Source organism: Lepisosteus oculatus, chromosome 23, assembly GCF_040954835.1.
Source record: "Lepisosteus oculatus isolate fLepOcu1 chromosome 23, fLepOcu1.hap2, whole genome shotgun sequence".
NCBI lineage: Eukaryota > Metazoa > Chordata > Actinopteri > Semionotiformes > Lepisosteidae > Lepisosteus > Lepisosteus oculatus.
The window spans coordinates 16114199-16120579 of NC_090718.1; the positions used below are offsets into that span (position 1 = coordinate 16114199).

General features: G+C 47.4%; 1 long non-coding RNA gene across 1 annotated transcript; it reads left to right on the plus strand.

Moving 5' to 3' along the window:
• The first annotated feature begins 3513 nt into the window (after positions 1 to 3513).
• LOC138224847 (uncharacterized) lies at positions 3514 to 5957 on the plus strand. The gene is made up of 3 exons (XR_011183302.1): positions 3514 to 3756; positions 4862 to 4963; positions 5858 to 5957. It is a non-coding gene; the product is annotated as an uncharacterized lncRNA (long non-coding RNA).
• The last annotated feature ends 424 nt before the right edge of the window (positions 5958 to 6381 follow it).

Consider the following 6381-nt stretch of genomic DNA (forward strand, 5'->3'; position numbering starts at 1 on the left):
CTTTCCTCAGGCACCTTCGTTAGAACATTTTAAATAGATGTAAAAGTGTATTTACAGACTATATCAGCCCTTATCTTTATTAACCTGGTTTAATCTTTTTTTCAGAAGTGTAAATATATTATACTATGTACCCCTGATGGTATTATTGATGTGCTATAAATATACTCTTGTTTGTATTGTATCTATTTTTATTGCTACCATAAAAAGTTAAAAAGAACTGCACTTTCGAGAAATGTCCACTGGGCGGCGACAGAGATACACGAGTCTATGGCGGCGAGTCCAATAGCGCCTCCGTACAGATCCTCGTTGTGCAGAGATTGAAAATCAATACAGATGATAACTGTGACGTTTGTGACAGCAACTCTGAAAGATAACGTAAAGAAGGAAACTAATATTGACATTACTTTTAAAGAAGTTAAATAATACTACATTTTAAACCTATTGAAAGTAATATGAAAATATCGTTTGTATTTAAAAAAATATGATACTTCATAATAATTAACGAAATGCTGTGAGAGGAGACCCATGTTTAAACACTTGAAAACGGATGTAAATGCGTCTGTACAGACAATTTGAAACATGTACGGACCTCATCTGCTTTTGTTTACTATTAAACAAGATTACTTGTTTAATCTTTTTCCATAACATGTACATGTATTATCGTATGAACCCCTGACTATACTCTGTGTTATATGTATTCTTGTTTTTATGGCATGTATTGTTGTTATAATTAAAAATAAAAAGACGCGAATCGATTACGTCAAAAGGAAGTCGCCACAGGGCTTGTGGGAAATGTAGTCTTTATAGTGCTCTGGACTGCGCTCCGCACGTGTTCCGCAGATTTGATTGAGCATCAGAATTAATTATACAATGTCAGTGTATTTACCGTGTCGCGGATTTCTATGTCTCTCTTACAAGACGGACTCGGCAGGAGCTGTTCCTTGCTCTCCGGAGTGAAGCTGCTCTGGGAAGAGACGAGCAAATCTTCAGACTCTTTGTAAATGAGACATCATGACAGCTGTGCCGACCTGCTCTTTATTGACCTGTTGAACCTGTTTGTGTAAAGAGCAGGAGTCTTGTGTACCCCTGATTGTGTTATGTGTACTCTAGTGTGTTTGCAGCGCTCGTCCTGCCTGGTTTATCAACTCGACACAGAAACAAAACCCACTGCCGTCGTGTTTGTGGGTTTCTGAGCTCTCTTGTCTTGTTTGCAAACTTTTCTCCGGTGTTTATTTTACTTTGTTAAATAAAACGGGGTTGCCGGGGCAACGGAGCTGCAGTAGTTGTTGCCGGAGCGGGTCTGACCTCCAGCAGGTCAACAGGCGGCTTTTTTAATCTAATCTGCGAGAAAAACAGAAACTTAAGAAACTTGAGTCTAAAAAGCGCTGGCTGGAGTATTTTGTGGAAGAAACGGTGACTCGCAGGCTGTGGGACAGGACTATCAGGGACACATCAGCGCTGGACACCAGCCTCACACCGCTGGGCTCACTGCACCATGAGCGAGTCCGTCGGTGCCTCCTCCTGCTGGGGTGTGTTACTGCAGGAGTGAGGAGTCTCCGGTCTCCGGTCGCGTCATGATCTGCAAGTGGAGGTGAGAGACGGCGGCGCAGTGGGTGGCAGCGCTGGGAGCCTGGATTTAGTTCCTGGGGTACTGTCTGTGTGGAGTTTGCATGCTCTGCCTGTGTTCTCATGGGTCTGGTGTCCTGGGCTGCTGTCTGTGTGGAGTCTGCATGCTCTGCCTGGGTTCTCATGGGTCCTGTTCATGGGGTGCTGTCTGTGTGGAGTCTGCATGCTCTGCCTGGGTTCTCATGGGTCCTGTTCATGGGGTGCTGTCTGTGTGGAGTCTGCATGCTCTGCCTGGGTTCTCATGGGTCCTGTTCCTGGGGCGCTGTCTGTGTGGAGTCTGCATGCTCTGCCTGGGTTCTCATGGGTCCTGTTCATGGGGTGCTGTGTGTGTGGAGTCTGCGTGCTCTGCCCCTGTTCTCATGGGTCTGGTTTCCTGGGGTGCTGTCTGTATGGAGTCTGCATACTCTGCCCCTGTTCTCATGGGTCTGGTTCCTGGGGTGCTGTCTGTGTGGAGTCTGCATGCTCTGCCCCTGTTCTCATGGGTCCTGTTCCTGGGGTGCTGTCTGTGTGGAGTCTGCATGCTCTGCCCCTGTTCTCATGGGTCTGGTTTCCTGGGGTGCTGTCTGTGTGAAGTCTGCATGCTCTGCCCCTGTTCTCATGGGTCTGGTTTCCTGGGGTGCTGTCTGTATGGAGTCTGCATGCCCTGCCCCTGTTCTCATGGGTTCAGTTTCCTGGGGTGCTGTCTGTGTGGAGTCTGCATGCTCTGCCCCTGTTGTCATGGGTCCTGTTCCTGGGGTGCTGTCTGTGTGGAGTCTGCATGCTCTGCCCCTGTTGTCATGGGTCCTGTTCCTGGGGTGCTGTCTGTGTGGAGTCTGCATGCTCTGCCCCTGTTCTCATGGGTCCTGTTCCTTGGGTGCTGTCTGTGTGAAGTCTGCATGCTCTGCCCCTGTTCTCATGGGTCTGGTTTCCTGGGGTGCTGTCTGTATGGAGTCTGCATGCCCTGCCCCTGTTCTCATGGGTTCAGTTTCCTGGGGTGCTGTCTGTGTGGAGTCTGCATGCTCTGCCCCTGTTCTCATGGGTCCTGTTCATGGGGTGCTGTCTGTCTGGAGTCTCTATGCTCTGCCCCTGTTCTCATGGGTCCTGTTCCTGGGGTGCTGTCTGTGTGGAGTCTGCATGCTCTGCCCCTGTTGTCATGGGTCCTGTTCCTGGGGTGCTGTCTGTGTGGAGTCTGCATGCTCTGCCCCTGTTGTCATGGGTCCTGTTCCTGGGGTGCTGTCTGTGTGGAGTCTGCATGCTCTGCCCCTGTTGTCATGGGTCCTGTTCCTGGGGTGCTGTCTGTGTGGAGTCTGCATGCTCTGCCCCTGTTCTCATGGGTCCTGTTCCTGGGGTGCTGTCTGTGTGGAGTCTGCATGCTCTGCCCCTGTTCTCATGGCTCTGGTGTCCTGGGGTGCTGTCTGTGTGGAGTCTGCATGCTCTGCCCCGTTCTCATGGGTTCGTTTTCCTGGGGTACTGTCTGTGTGGAGTCTGCATGCTCTGCCTGTGTTCTCATGGGTCCTGTTCATGGGGTGCTGTCTGTGTGGAGTCTGCATGCTCTGCCCCTGTTCTCATGGTCCTGTTCCTGGGGTGCTGTCTGTGTGGAGTCTGCATGCTCAGCTGCAGCAGGAGTCCAAGTGTGCACAGATTTCTTGTTGGGTTTTGTTGTTTGAAGTTTCTGTTTGTATGTGGGAAGCAATTGTGCCATCGCGTGGTCCGAGTTATAGCACGGGACGAGAGCTCCCGAAGAGCGCCTGCCTCCTGCCCGATTCAACGTCTAAAATCATCACAGAACGGTGAGGAGCCTCTGACACAGCCCCCAGTACTGGGTGTGCAGAAAGAATCCTATTGTACAGTTTTGGTGTGAAATGGCCTCCAGTTCTTGTAACATGATGGGTTTCTCTGGACTGCAGTCCCAGTGCACTCCGCTTTGGATTTGCAGTGGTGTTTTCTACAATGGAAAACCCTTTGTTTGTACAGAATGGAAATGGCAGTCTGCATGTTTTAATAATATAATGTGATCATGTACTACAGCTTAAACACTGAGCCAGGTGACGTTTGATTCTAAAAGATTTCTCTATCATTTCAGCGGCGCCTTGTCTGCGGCAGCCCGGCAGCTCCTCCTCCCTTCCAGCTGAGACTCTTCCCTCTCCAGAGGTGGGTTAGTGCTCTCAGGTCATCTTCTCTCACACAGCTGTGGGGCAGAAACGCTACTTCCACTGGGCAGAGAGCAGACGGGCAGTGGGAAGGGCAGCCCTGTGTTTGGGGATCAGGGCTGTCCCTGCTGAGGGATGCTTTCAGAGCCAAAGCAACTGGCTGGGTTATGAACTTTATGGTGTGATCCAAATATGACATACAAAGACAGAGAATGAGAAAGAAATAGTATTGCATGTATCTAATCAAAATAGTCTCTTTCAGACAAAACAAATATTGAACAATAACTTAGTTGCAACACACTGCACTACACTTTCTTCTAGGCTGACATTACTGATAGTTTGTGCTGTCTTCCTTTCAGTCTGCAGGGTGTGCATCTTTTTCCTCTGCTTCCTACACGAGGAATCAGTTTCTCCTGCCCTGGTTTCACTCCTTTATATCTCACAATCTTCTGCAGCTCCTGGAGGCTGACGACATGTTTGCTGTTTCTGAAAAATTGCTGACTGGCTCATCAGCACAATTGCTGATTCAAAATCCTTTACTCACATGTTGCCTTAGCCTCTGTATCACAGAGATGTGTGCTTTTCTGGGTTGGGTAGATCGATAGTGTGCTTTTGCTCAGTTGCTCTGCTCAATGCGTGGTCTTTTAACTCCGGCTGGGTACGAGCACCTCACTCTCCACACGGCTTTCCAAGGCTCTGTCATCGTGTGTGAGGATGTTGTGTAGCTCGTGAAACAGTTCCCCCATTTGAGCCCTGGATTTACTGGGTACTTGAATACCTGAATCTTGCCATCAGTCCTGATCACCTTGTTTTTGTTCTGCAAGGACAAGGCACCTCCCCAGCACTGAACACAAACTGATACTGGCGGGTTGATTGTGTTGTGGTGTGAGTTTGTGTCTGTGGGGGTGAGGTGTCCCCTGCAGCGTGAACAAACATGCAGACTCCACACAGACAGCAGCCCTGGAATCAAACCCAGGGCCCCGGTGCTATGAGGCAGCGATGCTAACCACTGTGCCGCAGTGTTGCCCCCTTTGAAAATGTCTGACTTCCGTTTAATTTGAGGTCACAAGCTTATAAATGGTCTCACAACGTTTGTCTCATCTCAGGTTTCTCTGACCAGTCCCAAGGACCTGTAGTCACTGACAGCTTCTGCAGTCTGACGGTTCATTTCAGTAGGCTGGAGGGATGGCGCAATTATCCTCAAATCAGTGAGTATTGTTTTGCTCTTGTAACATGAAACATCAAAGAGAAGTCAACAGACTATTCCGTGAAACTGTTCAGACTGGCCCGTGGTGATTTTCTGGGTCCTTTAGTAAGCTGTCCGGGACTGTGTCATCGACACACTTTGTGAGAAGCCAGTCTATGTGTTTGCTCTTGTGATCATTCGTGAACGAATGTAAGAGAGTGTAAGAAAGGGAGAAGATTCGGCCCTGGAGTGATCCATTTTCTATTTAACAACCTCAAACTGCAGGAGAGAAATGCTTCATTTCTAAGATGGAAATATAATCAGAAAGTATAATTAGCCATTTGTGTATATCATGTCAAAAAATGTTTTATATTTAAAAAGAATTTAGTAGAGACATTTGCTTAATAAGGCAGTAGAATAAATGTTGTGATGCTGGTGTGATGGTGCTCTCCAACAAACTGATACAAATGGACAGAGAGACAAAGTGAGAAAGAAAATGTGTACATAACAGACATGTATGCAGAATACAATACAGTGCTGTAAAGTACAGTACCCTAGAGTGAAGATGGAAATCATTCATTCTGGTGCAGAAGAAATGAATCTGCTCTCAATGGTTTTCCTGTACAATTGGATCACGTTGTGAATTCTACATAATTCACAGAAAACAAAATAAACAACTCATTCACTCCCCTGCTGTCCGTGACCCAGAGCTCAGTAATCATTTCATTACTGAAGATCATGCAGTTTTTAATGCTTTTCATTTGAACATCCTACTTGTTAATATTTCCTCTTAGATGAGAATATTCTCTTCGGCGTGTCTTTACAACTCTTCTCTTATTGCTCCTCTTGTCAGTAATCCGGTGTGAAAGCTGTCTCTGTCGGAATCAATGTCTTACCTCTCCGTCTTGTGTTTCAGGTCTCCTCTGGCTGCTGACCCTGCCGTCAGGACAGAACACATCCCGCACTGACCACACTGCTGGGTTTACTGTACGTGACAATAAAGAGCTTGAGCAACACATCTAATGTGATCTCTGCACGCTTCCCGAGGAGGGTCCAGCAACGTTCTATATAGTGCACATCACCATCGGGATGAAAAACAAAAATCCCCAGTGGGAGTCCAGTCTTTCCCTGCTACGCAAATTGCTTTTCGTTAGGTGAAGTCGCAAGTTCTTATTGGAGAATGTTGTACAGTTTCTTAATGCAATAGGGCGAGTAAGACTGAAGTTGTTGGCCGATCAGTGGAACGAAACTGAAAAAAGCTCCTTGAAACTGTGATTCATACACTTATACACTGGCTCAGCATGGTGCTCACCTGCTGTCCTTGGGTGTCTGCTGAAATTTGATTTTTTTTCAGGAGCACTGTGACCCAGAGCTCAATAATCATTTCAGCTACTGAAGATCATTCAGTTTTTAATGCTTTTCATTTGAACATCCTACTTG